Source organism: Procambarus clarkii, chromosome 56, assembly GCF_040958095.1.
Source record: "Procambarus clarkii isolate CNS0578487 chromosome 56, FALCON_Pclarkii_2.0, whole genome shotgun sequence".
Lineage (NCBI taxonomy): Eukaryota > Metazoa > Arthropoda > Malacostraca > Decapoda > Cambaridae > Procambarus > Procambarus clarkii.
Window position 1 is genome coordinate 16,588,629 of NC_091205.1, and position 17,511 is coordinate 16,606,139.

Sequence of the window (17,511 nt, forward strand, 5' to 3'; positions counted from 1 at the left end):
GGAGGACCCCCCTCACTCCTCAGTGATGGAGGAGCCCTCACTCCTCACCAGCCGGAGCACCACCAGGGGCGTAACCCCGATGGTGTTGATACCTTAGGCCAGAGCCGCCTCCCAGGAGCCACAATTAACAGTGAGAGGGGATCTATGAGAGTGGAGAGCAGTAACTGGTGTACCACAGGGTCAGTTATGGCCACCCATCATGTTTCCAATATACATTAGCTACTGCCAGGATGCAATTGGCTTCTATATGTCATTGTTTGCCAGTGATGCAAAACAAATCGGTCAAATCAGGGAAAATGGGAGCAATAGCATATTGCAAAATGAACTAAATACATTATAACATGGTCTAAAATGTGGCTATTTGGTTTTAACCTAGACAAATGCAATGTTATGAAGGTAGGCACTGGAGTGAGTAGACAGCAGCACATAATGGGTTAGAAGTTGAGTCACAATAACGGGGCTGAAGACATAATGACCAAATCACAGGTAAGAAAAAATGGAGAAACTACGACGTTTCGGTCCATCTTTGTCCATTATGAAGACCCGATAATGATCCAGAGAAACACACCAGAGAGGTGGGACCAAAGAGCTGAAGCTCAACCCCTGCCAGTACAGCTAGGCGAGCACATGATGGTTATCTTCCACATGGAGCGCTTAAGGTCAACACTGATGTCGCAACACCTGTCAGGTGGGGGGGGGGGTCATGTTGACCTCTAGGCCCCCCCCCCCTGTGTGGCCACACCAGGCGTGGGGCCCCCACTCTCCACCCTGTGGGGCCACACCAGGCGTGGGGGGCCCCCACTCTCCACCCTGTGTGGCCACACCAGGCGTGGGGGGCCCCCACTCTCCACCCTGTGTGGCCACACCAGGCGTGGGGGGCCCCCACTCTCCACCCTGTGGGGCCACACCAGGCGTGGGGGGCCCCCACTCTCCACCCTGTGTGGCCACACCAGGCGTGGGGGGCCCCCACTCTCCACCCTGTGTGGCCACACCAGGCGTGGGGGGCCCCCACTCTCCACCCTGTGGGGCCACACCAGGCGTGGGGGGCCCCCACTCTCCACCCTGTGGGGCCACACCAGGCGTGGGGGGCCTTCAACACGCCCAGTGTAGCCAGTTCCAGGGAGTAACCTCTCGCCTCCGCCCACTTGTGGCACATGGGGAGTCTCCTGCAGTAACACAATACTCGGGTAGCGTAATGTGGGCGTGGGCGTTGCTAGGCGACGCCCACGCCACTGATGCGTGCATAATAAGCGGTGGGTGTAGTCCCACACACATACACACACACACAAGGGACCTGGTAAGGGGCCTCGTAGCCTGGTGGATAGCGCGCAGGACTCGTAATTCTGTGGCGCGGGTTCGATTACCGCACGAGGCAGAAACAAATGGGCAAAGTTTCTTTCACCCTGAATGCCCCTGTTACCTAGCAGTAAATAGGTACCTGGGAGTTAGTCAGCTGTCACGGGCTGCTTCCTGGGGGGTGTGTGTGTGTGTGTGGTGTGAAAAAAAGTAGTTAGTAAACAGTTGATTGACAGTTGAGAGGCGGGCCGAAAGAGCAAAGCTCAACCCCCGCAAGCACAAGTAGGTGCTTGCAGCACACACACACACACACACACACACACACACACACACACACACACACACACACACACACACACACACACACACACACACACACACTGCCCGTCCGCCTCTGGTGTGTGTGGATGATGGGAGATGGGCTAAAGTATTTGCTAATTGGGTTACATGATGGGGCAGATTCGTGCAGTGACTGTCAACGGTGCTCAGGCCACTATGTTTGGGGGGAGGGGGGTGAGAGAGTTGTGGGGAGGAGGAGGAGGAGGACAAGTGAAGGGGAATGAGGCGGGCTCATTTGGGGTGCTTGTGGTGAGGCACACTTAAACACAACAGCATCAGCAGCGTGTGCAATGCTGGTCGGCCTTCTTGTAGCCTACGATAGCGCCTGGGCAAGGAAACTTTGAGAGGGTCAACCACATTTGGGTGAATGTACACCCACACACACACACACCAAACACACACATGTTGGTGAGTGTTCACACACACATTAAAACTGTTTGTGGCTTCCGTTTCCGTTTTGACCGGTGTGTGTTCCGTTGACCGTTGTTGCCACACCCCATGTGTCCTACACTGTGGTGGTGAGTGTGGCACACAGGGCCACACCCCATGTGTCCTACACTGTGGTGGTGAGTGTGGCACACAGGGCCACACCCCATGTGTCCTAAACCGAGGTGGTGAGTTTGGCACACAGGGCCACACCCCATGTATCCTAAACTGAGGTGGTGAGTGTGGCACACAGGGCCACACCCCATGTATCCTAAACCGAGGTGGTGAGTTTGGCACACAGGGCCACACCCCATGTATCCTAAACTGAGGTGGTGAGTGTGGCACACAGGGCCACACCCCATGTGTCCTAAACTGAGGTGGTGAGTTTGGCACACAGGGCCACACCCCATGTATCCTAAACTGAGGTGGTGAGTGTGGCACACAGGGCCACACCCCATGTATCCTAAACTGAGGTGGTGAGTTTGGCACACAGGGCCACACCCCATGTATCCTAAACTGAGGTGGTGAGTTTGGCACACAGGGCCACACCCCATGTGTCCTAAACTGAGGTGGTGAGTGCGGTTGATCGCTTACTCGTCGGATTAAATGATACATGCTGGTATTGGGCGGGTTGACTACTGCTACTGCTGCTGATCTTACTGCTGCTTCAACTACTGTCTTTACCATTCCAGATTGTTACTGCTCCTGCTGCTACTGCCTCTCAGTATCAAGGGTAAGTAGCCTGAGCTGTGTGCTATTATCATTAGCGAGGCATTCTCTGTGCTAGGTGTTATGTGCTAGGTCGTAAGAAGCGATTGGGGAGTTTTAATATTTTACGATTGTGAATTGAAGATAATCTTACATTCTTACTGGCTTATCTACGTACAGCGGTTTGCCATTAATTACTAATCTTTAATTCCATAAAACAATAGTCATACGAGTTCCTTTGTTCCCTGATATAATCAAAATACTAGTAATGAACCCATATTGGATTTAAAATGAGCCGACAATTAACGAAATGCTGAACGAACCCTTGAATGTCCGGCTTAACTAGCGGTTCGTTAACACGTGAACCAAATTTGTGTAAGGAGGAAGAGTGTGGAACCGGGATTTTCTTGTGTAATAGTTACACAGCGATTAACAATGGTGGTTAAGTAGCGCCATGATTAGGTTCCGTAGTTAGAGGGACAGGTAAGCAGGAAATAATTAGTGTGTGTGTAGAGTATTGAGAGTTACTGGGTGAGTACAGGAGTAGCCACTTAAGGTTTACATGTGAGTATACATAGCTGGATACACATACTCACCCTTAAGGAACGAGTTCACAGAGTAAAGAGTAAACACAGATAGGAGAGAGAGAGAGAGAGAGAGAGAGAGAGAGAGAGAGAGAGAGAGAGAGAGAGAGAGAGAGAGAGAGAGAGAGAGAGATAATAAACGAAACACACACACATAGAAAATAAGAGAATAGAGGAGACATGTACACGTAAGAAGAGAGATAAACAGAGCTAAGCAGGAAGAAGACAAACACAAGAGCTAAAAAAGCAGGATCGCACCCGTCAAGCAGAAGCAGCAGCAGCAGCAGCAGGAAGAGACTATATGGATCTCCAATACGACCCAGCAGGCCAGGCATCACAGCTCCCCCCTCCCCCCTCCCAGGAGGTGACGGGGGATGGGGGTGGGGAAGAGGGACGGAGGGAACTAGACCAGTAAATAAGAATCGCCCAACTAGAGATGGAAAAAGAGACACAAGAGAGATGCAAGAGGCGAAGTCCAAAGCTTCAATGATAATAAGGTCTCATAAAACACACACACACACACACACACACACACACACACACACACACACACACACACACACACACACACACACACACACACACACACACACACACTATTATAAGTGTTTTTGTCGTGGTGTCTCAACTCTGCCAATTTGATCAGGTCATCAAGATTGGAAGAAGTGTTATTGACGATTTGAATAATTTATGACGAATTGAATCATTGATGAATTAAACTATGACGAATTGAATCATTGATGAATTAACCCATTTATGACGAATTGAATTATTGATGAATTAAACCATTTATGACGAATTAAATCATTGATGAATTAAACCATTTATGACGAATTGAATCATTGATGAATTAAACCATTTATGACGAATTGAATCATTGATGAATTGAACCATTTATGACGAATTGAATCATTGATGAATTAACCCATTTATGACGAACTGAATCATTAATATACTCATTGACTCTCTTTTATCCTAATTATTTTCAATTGATGATTTCCTAATTATGAAAATATGATAGATAATTATATCTATTATATTTACTGATATTAATCCTGTCTATACCGATCAAAGGGATTAACCTTTACATCGATCATAAGGATTAATCGTATTTACACCGATCATGGGATTAATCTTTACATCAGAGATTAATCGTATTTACACCGATCATAGGGATTAATCGTATTTACACCGATCATAGGGATTAATCTTGTCTACATCGATCATAAGGATTAATCTTTACACCGATGAACAAGGATTAATCTTATTTACACAGATCATGGAAAATAATCTTATTTACACAAATGGAGATTAATCTTATTTACACAGATGGAGATTAATCTTATTTACACAGATGGAGATTAATCTTATTTACACCGATTATAAAGATCTTTTTTTTTTGTTTTTTACACCAGTCCCTGTTATTTACCTGCGGTGCCTGGTAGCCCTCGTCAGACTGGTGAGGGTGTATTTACAAGGGGATCGAATACCTGTTTACACGCGAAAGGTTAGTTGAAAACCTTAGTATTTGGATCATAGTGGCGGGACTGTCCACATTTTGCTGTCTCACCCGTGTTTATATTTGGGTTAAGAGGCAAAGATGTCCCAAAGACCTGTCCCTGGGACGGGTCCCAAACCTGCACATAGAAATAACGCACCATATGAGACCAGAAGGCATGGCAGGATGTGCAGAATATCCCCGTTGAAGAGCAGAGGTGCAATAGGTACGCTGAGAGAGAACTCTATCAACAGCAGAGGCCCGAGACTGTTCAACACGCTTCCACTACACATAACTGGCCGACCCCTCACAGTGTTCAAGAGAGAACTATCAACAGCAGAGGCCCGAGACTGTTCAACACGCTTCCACTACACATAACTGGCCGACCCCTCACAGTGTTCAAGAGAGAACTATCAACATCAGAGGCCCGAAACTGTTCAACACGCTTCCACTACACATAACTGGCCGACCCCTCACAGTGTTCAAGAGAGAACTTGACAAACACCTCCAAAGGATACCTGATCAACCAGGCTGTGATTCATACGTCAGGCTGCGAGCAGCCGCGTCCAACAGCCTGGTTGACCAGACAACCAACTGGGAGGCCTGGTCGGAGACCGGGCCGGCGGCCTATTGATCCCCGGAAGCTACACAAGGTAGACACAAGGTAACATGGCTGGAAGACAGGCAGGATAGTAGGTAAACATGTAGGTAAGGAGGCAGATAGGTAGGTGATAGAGGGGTAAACATGCCCCCCCCCTCCTCCCCTCCCCCCCTCCCAAGGGTGTGCCCGCAAGACTGACGAATTTACCTTAATGCACACGAGACGTAGAGGTGATAGTCGCTTGGCATAACAGTCCAGACACTAGTGAGCTTGTTTAACACGTCAGCTGATCCCAGGCACGTGATAGGGATGTCGACTGCCCCAAACACGTGATTTAAATATATATCAGCTGATTGGACACCAGGTGATGACATCATCAGCTGATTGGACACCAGGTGATGACAACATCAGCTGATTGGACACCAGGTGATGACATCATCAGCTGATTGGACACCAGGTGATGACATCATCAGCTGATTGGACACCAGGTGATGACATCATCAGCTGATTGGACACCAGGTGATGACATCATCAGCTGATTGGACACAGGTGATGACATCATCAGCTGATTGGACACCAGGTGAATACATCATCAGCTGATTGGACACCAGGTGATGACAACATCAGCTGATTGGACACCAGGTGATCACATCAGCTGATTGGACACCAGGTGATGACAACATCAGCTGATTGGACACCAGGTGATAACAGCATCAGCTGATTGGACACCAGGTGATCACAACCTCAGCTGATTGGACACCAGGTGATCACAACATCAGCTGATTGGACACCAGGTGATAACAGCATCAGCTGATTGGACACCAGGTGATGACAACATCAGCTGATTGGACACCAGGTGATCACATCAGCTGATTGGACACCAGGTGATCACAACATCAGCTGACCGGACACCGGAGGAACGTAGTAGAATCAGCTGACAGAAATATCACGTGGTCTGAGTATCTGTCATTCATTGTTTATGTTTGTCAACAAGGCGACGTCACCCCAGAGGGTTAAAAGCCATTGATGGATACTATGGGTCTCGAACCAGCTAACCTAACCTAACCAAACCTATCCTAGAACTAACCTGGTAGGTAGGTATAACACCCACCACACAAACCCCCTCCCCCACCACACAAACCCCTCCCCCCCCCCCCACCACACAAAGCTTGGTGAAGACTGTCTAAGCCTCATAACTGTGCATCCTTCAGAGAGGCGCCGGCCAGGAGGGAGGGGGGGGTTGTAGGGGAGCGTGGGGGGGGGGGGGTTATGTGGGGAGTGAGGAGTATAGTTGGGGAGATGTGGGGGACTGTGGAGGAGAGGGTTGTGTGGGGAAGGTTGGGAGCAGCAGGGTGGTGGTGATGGGGGAGGTGTGGAGGAGCAAGGTGGTGGTGTGTGGGAGGTGTGGAGGAGCAGGGTGGTGGTGGTGGTGGTGTGGGAGGTGTGGAGGAGCAAGGTGTTGGTGTGTGGGAGGTGTGGAGCAGCAGGGTGGTGGTGGTGGTGTGGGAGGTGTGGAGGAGCAGGGTGGTGGTGGTGGTGTGGGAGGTGTGGAGGAGCAGGGTGGTGGTGGTTTGGGAGGTGTGGAGCAGCAGGGTGGTGGTGGTGTGGGAGGTGTGGAGCAGCAGGGTGGTGGTGATGTGGGAGGTGTGGAGGAGCAGGGTGGTGGTGGTGTGGGAGGTGTGGAGCAGCAGGGTGGTGGTGGTGTGTGGGAGGTGTGGAGGAGCAGGGTGGTGGTGGTGGTGTGGGAGGTGTGGAGCAGCAGGGTGGTGGTGGTGGAAGGTGTGGAGCAGCAGGGTGGTGGTGGTGGTGTGGGAGGTGTGGAGCAGCTGGGTGGTGGTGGTGGTGTGGGAGGTGTGGAGCAGCTGGGTGGTGGTGGTGGGAGGTGTGGAGCAGCTGGGTGGTGGTGGTGGTGTGGGAGGTGTGGAGCAGCTGGGTGGTGGTGGTGGGAGGTGTGGAGCAGCTGGGTGGTGGTGGTGGTGTGGGAGGTGTGGATCAGCAGGGTGGTGGAGGTAGTGGGAGGTGTAGAGCAGCAGGGTGGTGGTGGTGTGGGAGGTGTGGAGCAGCAGGGTGGTGGTGGTGTGGAAGGTGTGGATCAGCAGGGTGGTGGTGTGGAAGGTGTGGATCAGCAGGGTGGTGGAGGTAGTGAGAGGTGTGGATCAGCAGGGTGGTGGAGGTAGTGGGAGGTGTGGAGCAGCAGGGTGGTGGTGGTGTGTGGGAGGTGTGGAGCAGCAGGGTGGTGGTGATGGTGGTGGGAGGTGTGGAGCAGCAGGGTGTGGGAGGTGTGGAGGAGGGGGTGTGGGGGGGATGGGGCCAGCAGCAGGGCGGTGCTGGCCCCACTACACTTGCACTCTGGCTGTGACGTGCACATCTGGCCCCTCACAGCCGCCAGTAGCAGCCGGGTCCACAGTTTCTCTTGAACATGGCACTGTAACCTCAACGGTAGACCTGATGCAACAGTAGTCACTGTGATGCAACAGTAGTCACTGTGATGCAACAGTAGTCACTGTGATGCAACAGTAGGCACTGTGATGCAACAGTAGTCACTGTGATGCAACAGTAGTCACTGTGATGTAACAGTAGTCACTGTGATGGAACAGTAGTCACTGTGATGTAACAGTAGTCACTGTGATGCAACAGTAGTCACTGTGATGCAACAGTAGTCACTGTGATGTAACAGTAGTCACTGTGATGGAACAGTAGTCACTGTGATGTAACAGTAGTCACTGTGATGCAACAGTAGTCACTGTGATGCAACAGTAGTCACTGTGATGCAACAGTAGTCACTGTGATGTAACAGTAGTCACTGTGATGCAACAGTAGTCACTGTGATGCAACAGTAGTCACTGTGATGCAACAGTAGTCACTGTGATGCAACAGTAGTCACTGTGATGCAACAGTAGTCACTGTGATGCAACAGTAGTCACTGTGATGTAACAGTAGGCACTGTGATGCAACAGTAGTCACTGTGATGCAACAGTAGTCACTGTGATGCAACAGTAGGCACTGTGATGCAACAGTAGTCACTGTGATGCAACAGTAGTCACTGTGATGCAACAGTAGTCACTGTGATGCAACAGTAGTCACTGTGATGCAACAGTAGTCACTGTGATGCAACAGTAGTCACTGTGATGCAACAGTAGTCACTGTGATGGAACAGTAGGCACTGTGATGGAACAGTAGTCACTGTGATGCAACAGTAGGCACTGTGATGCAACAGTAGTCACTGTGATGCAACAGTAGGCACTGTGATGCAACAGTAGTCACTGTGATGCAACAGTAGGCACTGTGATGCAACAGTAGTCACTGTGATGCAACAGTAGGCACTGTGATGCAACAGTAGTCACTGTGATGCAACAGTAGGCACTGTGATGCAACAGTAGTCACTGTGATGCAACAGTAGTCACTGTGATGCAACAGTAGTCACTGTGATGCAACAGTAGGCACTGTGATGCAACAGTAGTCACTGTGATGCAACAGTAGGCACTGTGATGCAACAGTAGTCACTGTGATGCAACAGTAGGCACTGTGATGCAACAGTAGTCACTGTGATGCAACAGTAGGCACTGTGATGCAACAGTAGTCACTGTGATGCAACAGTAGTCACTGTGATGCAACAGTAGGCACTGTGATGCAACAGTAGGCACTGTGATGCAACAGTAGGCACTGTGATGCAACAGTAGGCACTGTGATGCAACAGTAGGCACTGTGATGCAACAGTAGTCACTGTGATGCAACAGTAGTCACTGTGATGCAACAGTAGGCACTGTGATGCAACAGTAGGCACTGTGATGCAACAGTAGGCACTGTGATGCAACAGTAGGCACTGTGATGCAACAGTAGTCACTGTGATGCAACAGTAGGCACTGTGATGCAACAGTAGTCACTGTGATGCAACAGTAGGCACTGTGATGCAACAGTAGTCACTGTGATGCAACAGTAGTCACTGTGATGTAACGATAGGCACTGTATTCTAATGCAACAATAGGCACTGTGATGCAACAGTAGTCACTGTGATGCAACAGTAGTCACTGTGATGCAACAGTAGTCACTGTGATGCAACAGTAGTCACTGTGATGCAACAGTAGTCACTGTGATGCAACAGTAGTCACTGTGATGGAACAGTAGTCACTGTGATGCAACAGTAGTCACTGTGATGCAACAGTAGTCACTGTGATGTAACAGTAGTCACTGTGATGCAACAGTAGTCACTGTGATGCAACAGTAGTCACTGTGATGGAACAGTAGGCACTGTGATGCAACAGTAGTCACTGTGATGCAACAGTAGTCACTGTGATGTAACAGTAGTCACTGTGATGTAACAGTAGTCACTGTGATGGAACAGTAGTCACTGTGATGCAACAGTAGTCACTGTGATGCAACAGTAGTCACTGTGATGTAACAGTAGTCACTGTGATGGAACAGTAGTCACTGTGATGGAACAGTAGTCACTGTGATGCAACAGTAGTCACTGTGATGCAACGGTAGTCACTGTGATGTAACGATAGGCACTGTATTATAATGCAACAATAGGCACTGTACTTTAATACAATAGTCACTGTATTATAATGCAACAATAGGCACTGTACTTTAATACAATAGTCACTGTATTATAATGCAACAATTGGTACTGCTCTCTAATGCAGTGATAGGCACTGTACTCTAATGCATTGATAGGCACTGTACTCTAATGCAGTGATAGGCACTGTACTATAATACAATGATAGGCACTGTACTCTAATGCAGTGATAGGCACTGTACTCTAATACAATGATAGGCACTGTACTCTAATGCAATGATAGGCACTGTACTCTAATGCAGTGATAGGCACTGTACTCTAATGCAATGATAGGCACTGTACTCTTGCAGTGATAGGCACTGTTCTTTATTAATGCAAATATATACATGGTACTATGCTAGGCAGTGTACTACAATGTAGTGACAAGCACTGTACAATAATGCAATGATAGGCACTGTATTATAGTGCAAAGATAGTCACTGTAATGTTACTATAGAAAATATAACGGATAGACACTATACTCCAGTACAGCGATAGACACTATACCCCAATACAGCGATAGACACTGTTCTCCAATACAGCGATAGACACTGTACCCCAATACAGCGATAGACACTGTACCCCAATACAGCGATAGACACTGTTCTCCAATACAGCGATAGACACTGTACCCCAAAACAGCGATAGACACTGTACCCCAATACAGCGATAGACACTGTACGCTAATACAGCGATAGACACTGTACCCCAATACAGCGATAGACACTGTACCCCAATACAGCGATAGGCACTGTACCCCAATACAGCGATAGACACTGTACCCCAATACAGCGATAGACACTGTACCCCAATACAGCGATAGACACTGTACCCCAATACAGCGATAGACACTGTACCCCAATACAGCGATAGACACTATACCCCAATACAGCGATAGACACTGTTCTCCAATACAGCGATAGACACTGTACCCCAATACAGCGATAGACACTGTACCCCAATACAGCGATAGACACTGTACCCCAATACAGCGATAGACACTGTACCCCAATACAGCGATAGACACTGTACCCCAATACAGCGATAGACACTGTACCCCAATACAGCGATAGACACTGTACCCCAATACAGCGATAGACACTGTACCCCAATACAGCGATAGACACTGTACGCTAATACAGCGATAGACACTGTACCCCAATACAGCGATAGACACTGTACGCTAATACAGCGATAGACACTGTACCCCAATACAGCGATAGACACTGTACCCCAATACAGCGATAGACACTGTACCCCAATACAGCGATAGACACTGTACGCTAATACAGCGATAGACACTGTACCCCAATACAGCGATAGACACTGTACCCCAATACAGCGATAGACACTGTACCCCAATACAGCGATAGACACTGTACCCCAATACAGCGATAGACACTGTACCCCAATACAGCGATAGACACTGTACCCCAATACAGCGATAGACACTGTACCCCAATACAGCGATAGACACTGTACCCCAATACAGCGATAGACACTGTACTCCAATACAACTCTAGATACTGTATTCTAATACAGCGATAGACACTAATATAACGATAGACATTCTACTCTAAATGCCACTTGGCTCTTGTGGGGGGGGGGGAGTTTTATGATTTTTTTATTAAATATTTCGGTTCGATTATTTTTGTATTTATATGAAAAAGTTTGTGTGTTCGTACACACCAGTAATGACGTCATTGTTTTACCTTATTAGTGCCCCGGTGAGGAGTCGCGTGTGAGGTGGTGGAGAGATGGTGGTAGTAGTGGTGGTAGTGGTGGTAGTAATCGTTGTAGTAAGCCGTAGTAGTTGTTGTTGAAGGTATTAACTGCAGTAGGCGTCCTTGGTGGAAGTAATTTCGACTTTTTTTTTGGGTTATATAGTTTGAGATTTTTTTTTTATTTAATAATTCGTTTGCAAAATGTTCACAAATAAACACGTAAAGTACTTAAAATATAAATAAAAATGTGTTTCTCTCGCACACGACCTCAGAGCGGGTGGCGTCCCTCACACAGTGTCGTCCCTACTCGGACTGCGCCCCGCGCCAGCTGCTCACCCCATAAATGATGGCAGCGCGCCTCCGTGACGTCACCACCCACCGCCGCTGCCAGACGCGCTCATTCCATTTCATTCCTTCTATCTCCATCCTCGGTCCCATTACCCTGGTGTATACATTCCCCCATTACCTTCATTAGTAAATAGGTTGCGGGCTAATATATTAATGGGGGGATAGATGAATGGTGCTTGTTAATGGGGTTGAGGGGAAATTGATGAACCGGCAACGTCATCCCCAGCTATGACGTCAGGGGGAGCACGGTACTCTATCAATGAAATCCTGCTGCTCACTTTACTGCTGGTGGAGCCTTTTGGGCACGGTGTTCTCCTGCATGTACCTCAGCAGCTGGACTGGAGGGGGACTCTGGCAGCTGCACAGGAGCCCCCCACCACACACACCCTCCCCTCCCGGTCACAAAGTCGAATCAATAAGTTAGATCGCGAAGGATCCCCTTCCCCCCCCCTCCTTCACTTGAAATCCTTTTACTACGAGGTTACTACTAGTGGCGTGGGCGTGGGCGGGGGGCGGGGCGCCCCTACGAGGGCGTGGGCGTGGAGTACTGTGCAGGAGCAGGTCAATGATTTCTGGGCGTTGGGAGCGTAGGTGTTATGTGTTATGTATCCTGGTGTGTCCAGGATACATATGTGGAACACTAGGGGAAGGCAACTGTCAACGGGCTCGCCATAGCCCGTGCTACTTGCAACTTTGTTCCGGGTAGCGATTTTTTAACAACAACAACAGGGAACTGTCAGGAGAAAGCGACAAGACATTATAATTATATAGCTCTGGGAAGGGGTTAGGATAAGGCTTTGGGGTGGGACGGAAGGAGAGGAATGGTACCCAACCACTTGGGGACGGTCGGGGATTGAACGCCGACCTGCATGAAGCGAGACGGTCTCTCTACCGTCCAGCCCAAGTGGTTGGGCCGGGCTATATTAGACCAGGAATGGCTAAGTTTAGATTCTGGCTTCTCTGTACCCACTACAGAATGTGTGATACAACATGTAATCATTGTTGGTCTCAACAGTGCATATTCGTACGTTTGGTCCTCGACCAGGAGGCCTGGTCGAGGACCGGGCCGCGGGGACGTTGAGCCCTGAAATCATGGCAGGGTAACCGCAGGGTAACTGCATGATAACCGCAGGGTAACTGCATGATAACCGCAGGGTAACTGTAGGATAACCGCAGGGTAACCACAAGGTAACCGCAGGGTGACCACAAGGTAACCGCAGGGTAACTGCATGATAACCGCAGGGTAACTGTAGGATAGCCGCAGGATGACCACAAGGTAACCGCATGGTAAGGTAAGGTTCCAGCAAATGGTTGGTATAAGTACTATCATTCTAAGAGCGTGGGCAACCCCCAACTCACACAGGCATTTTGAACATATCAACACGGAGTTTGTAATATGTATATTATTTACACATATAGTAGAGAAGATACCTCCGGTTAACAGCCTGACAGCTTTCCCTTACCCTAGCTAGGTGAACCAAGGCATGAGATATAAGGGAACGTTATATCACACGTATCACCCTGCCAGGGAGTCGAACCCACTGTCAGTGGGATGAGAGACGACTCACCACTACGCCACAGCCCGCCTGTTGATGAATACCTCAGAGTTATGTCTACTCCCAAGACCTGCTTAGTTTAGTGACACAGAGGTTTATCTTGCCTCGTGATATCGTATCAATGTGGCCTTGCCCCCACCCCCTCCTGGTCTTCAATCTCATCACCTTGCATTTACTGAGATTAAAGTCGAGCTGCCATCTCTCTTAAGTTTGCCCGGGGCCACTCCGAAACCTTCTACAATCATCTTCTGTTATGATCCGTCTTATCAGCCTTGAATCATTGGCAAATATTGACGTGAATGATCCTACTTCTTCAGCTATGTGTCCCAGACATGTGTGCGACACAGGGAGGGGGGGGGGATGACACAGGGGGGGGGGTGCAGCTTGTTGATCTCTTCTGTTATCATCTCTCACTACAACTCTCTGTTTCCTGTTGCATAGATACTCTCCCACCCGTTCAACATGTCTTCAATTATGCCACCGTGTTTCACAAGTTTGTGAGGCCGTCTGTGTGTGTGAGAGAGAGAGAGAGAGAGAGAGAGAGAGAGAGAGAGAGAGAGAGAGAGAGAGAGAGAGAGAGAGAGAGAGAGAGAGAGAGAGAGAGAGAGAGAGAGCGCAAAAAATTTAATCGCATTAAATATTTTGAGGGAATTAACACGGAGGAAAAAAATTAATTTAGCTAAAAAAATAAAAATATATATTAACTTTTATAAAAGTCAATATTTGCACTGCCAGGATGACAAGATGGTTTGGGTGGAAGCTTAAGACACAGATGCGACACAGAGCTGAGGGAAGACTCGCGTAGCGTAAGAGAAGTGGACAAAATGGAATAAACTCAAGGAGGCAGTAGACAGGATGGACAAAATTAGATTGATTGATTGATAAAGATTAAGCCACCCAAGAGGTGGCACGGGCATGAATAGCCCGTAAAGGACAAAATTAAGTTCCGGAGTCATTGTGTATTATACGGCCGCTGGCTGGGAAGATGGGTACAAGAGGTGAGATGGATGTGAGTAAAGCTTTTGACGTGGATTACAAATAATTGAACACACACACGCGCGCGCGCGCACAGATGCAAGGTATCACTTGGGAGATGAAATACTTCAAGAGTCAGAGAGAGAGAAAGACCTGGGGGTTGATATCACGCCAGACCTGTCCCCTGAAGCTCATATCAAGAGGATAACAGCAGCAGCATATGCCAGATTGGCTAACATAAGAACGGGTTTTAGAAACTTGTGTAAGGAATCTTTCAGAACATTATATACCACATATGTCAGACCAATCCTGGAGTATGCAGCCCCAACATGGAGTCCATATCTAGTCAAGCATAAGACTAAACTGGAAAAGGTTCAAAGGTTTGCCACCAGACTAGTACCCGAGCTGAGAGGTATGAGCTACGAGGAGAGACTACGGGAATTAAACCTCACTTCGTTGGAAGACAGAAGACTTATGGGGGACATGATCACCACATTCAAGATCCTCAAGGGAATCGACAGGGTTGATAAAGACAGTCTATTTAACACAAGGGGCACACGCACTAGGGGACACAGGTAGAAACTGAGTGCCCAAATGAGCCACAGAGATATTAGAAAGAACTTTTTTAGTGTCAGAGTGGTTGACAAATGGAATGCATTAGGCAGTAATGAGGTGGAGGCTGACTCCATACACAGTTTCAAGTGTAGATATGATAGAGCCCAGTAGGCTCAGGAACCTGTACACCAGTTGACTGACAGTTGAGAGGCGGGACCAAAGAGCCAGAGCTCAACCCCCGCAAGCACAACTAGGTGAATACAAAGGGGTCATACCAGCAGGATTACCCTGAGTAGTGGTGATGACCGGTGAGTCTGTGGGATTGGTCAACACAGCCGCCCTCAGCCTTGACCCACAGGTTGGTGCCCCCCCCCCTCCCCTGTCTGTGTCCCGTGCTGGGTGTGGGAGAGGTGAGGGAGAGGTGTGGGAGAGGTGTGGGAGAGGTGAGGGAGAGGCGAGGGAGAGGTGAGGGAGAGGTGAGGGAGAGGTGTGGGAGAGGTGAGGGAGAGGTGAGGGAGAGGTGAGGGAGAGGTGTGGGAGAAGTGAGGGAGAGGTGAGGGAGAGGTGAGGGAGAGGTGTGAGAGAGGTGAGGGAGAGGTGAGGGAGAGGTGGGGGAGAGGTGTGGGAGAAGTGAGGGAGAGGTGAGGGAGAGGTGTGAGAGAGGTGAGGGAGAGGTGAGGGAGAGGTGAGGAGTATACTACCACTACTGAGTTTTAATGAGGGACTTCCAGGTCAGTAACCTTGGGCAATTCTCATCACACACTTATGAGGGCTTACAAGTGTCCACTTAAGGGGGCTGTAGCTCATACAAGTGTCCACTTAAGGGGGCTGTAGCTCATACAAGTGTCCACTTAAGGGGGCTGTAGCTTATACAAGTGTCCACTTAAGGGGGCTGTAGCTCTTACAAGTGTCCACTTAAGGGGGCTGTAGCTCTTACAAATGTCCACTTAAGTGGGGCTGTAGCTCTTACAAGTGTCCACTTAAGGGGGCTGTAGCTCTTACAAGTGTCCACTTAAGGGAGCTAAAACTCTTACAAGTGTCCACTTAAGGAGGCTGTAGCTCCTACAAGTGTCCACTTAAGGGAGCTAAAACTCTTACAAGTGTCCACTTAAGGGGGCTGTAACTCATACAAGTGTCCACTTAAGGGGGTTGTAACTCTTACAAGTGTGCTCTAAAGGGGCTGTAACTCCACTTAAGGGTGCTGTAACACCACTTAAGGGGGCCTGTAACTCTTAAATCGACCATCTCCGGTATGTGGTGAATTTAGTAAACAGTTTACTAACACCAGAGTGCCACAAGGTCGTTCAAACGACTAATTTCCTTGAGCTGAGAACGACCTCTTGAACTGTTCATAGTGACTACAGAACGAGGAACACATACCCGTAGTCACCACGTGCTATGAGTATACATATACCGTAGTATACATGCACGTAATCAGTACGTATGTATGCATATTATACTTATGCATTTGTAGCATGGTGGACAATCCCGTGACTACTGCTTGAAGTATACATATAGTTGCGACAGCATTTGTATACCGCACTATACATAGTATACATACACATAGTGCTGTAGGTATATTGTTGTATGAGGTATAGTGCCACCGTGGCACTATACCTCGCGGTCAAGGCCAGATTGAGTGGCCATCTTGAACGTCAGAATGTCAACATTGACCCCATTTTCTTTAAAAATATATATATATACTTAATTTAAGACCTGAATAAACTGTCTTAATTCATCAGTGTGAAGACATTGGCTGCCTTCCATAATGGGGTAAATTGTCTAATTATAATATGGCTACACGTCATTGATGGATGGCACTGGTGTGGGGTGCCAACAGAAAGTATTAAACAAAGTATTCACTGTTCATATGACAGGAACATCTTCACAAGAGAGGCGCCGCTAATTCAGCCTTTATCCTGATTGGCAAAGGCGCCCAAGAGACGGCTCTTAACATTAAAATTCTACTTGAAATTTTGTCAACAAACTCAGCTATAAATGTTCAGTTATTTACGAATATTGTGGATTTGAATTAACGGTAAGCGGACGATATTTTAAATTTGAAATAATAAACGGACGATATTTTAAATTTGAAATAATAAACGGACGATATTTTAAATTTGAAATAATAAACGGACGATATTTTAAATTTGAAATAATAAACGGACGATATTTTAAATTTGAAATAATAAACGGACGATATTTTAAATTTGAAATAATAAACGGACGATATTTTAAATTTGAAATAATAAACGGACGACATTTTAAATTTGAAATAATAAACGGACGACATTTTAAATTTGAAATAATAAATGGACGATATTTTAAATTTGAAATAATAAACAG

The 17,511-nt window shown here is 48.0% G+C and overlaps 2 protein-coding genes across 5 annotated transcripts in view; one reads left to right on the top strand and one right to left on the bottom strand.

Moving 5' to 3' along the window:
* Positions 1-12,048, bottom strand: part of LOC123753273 (protein Tob1-like) — an 82,447-nt gene extending 70,399 nt beyond the window's left edge. For all 4 annotated transcript variants that reach the window (XM_069305773.1, XM_069305775.1, XM_069305776.1 and 1 more), the window contains exon 1: positions 11,720-12,048. The gene's annotated coding sequence lies outside the window, so the exon portion shown is untranslated. The remainder of the gene's footprint in view (positions 1-11,719) is intronic.
* The window catches only part of LOC123747890 (carbohydrate sulfotransferase 10), a 257,272-nt gene that overhangs the window by 124,660 nt on the left and 115,101 nt on the right, over positions 1-17,511 (top strand). The window contains exon 2 of the mRNA XM_069305770.1: positions 2,754-2,794. The gene's annotated coding sequence lies outside the window, so the exon portion shown is untranslated. The remainder of the gene's footprint in view (positions 1-2,753; positions 2,795-17,511) is intronic.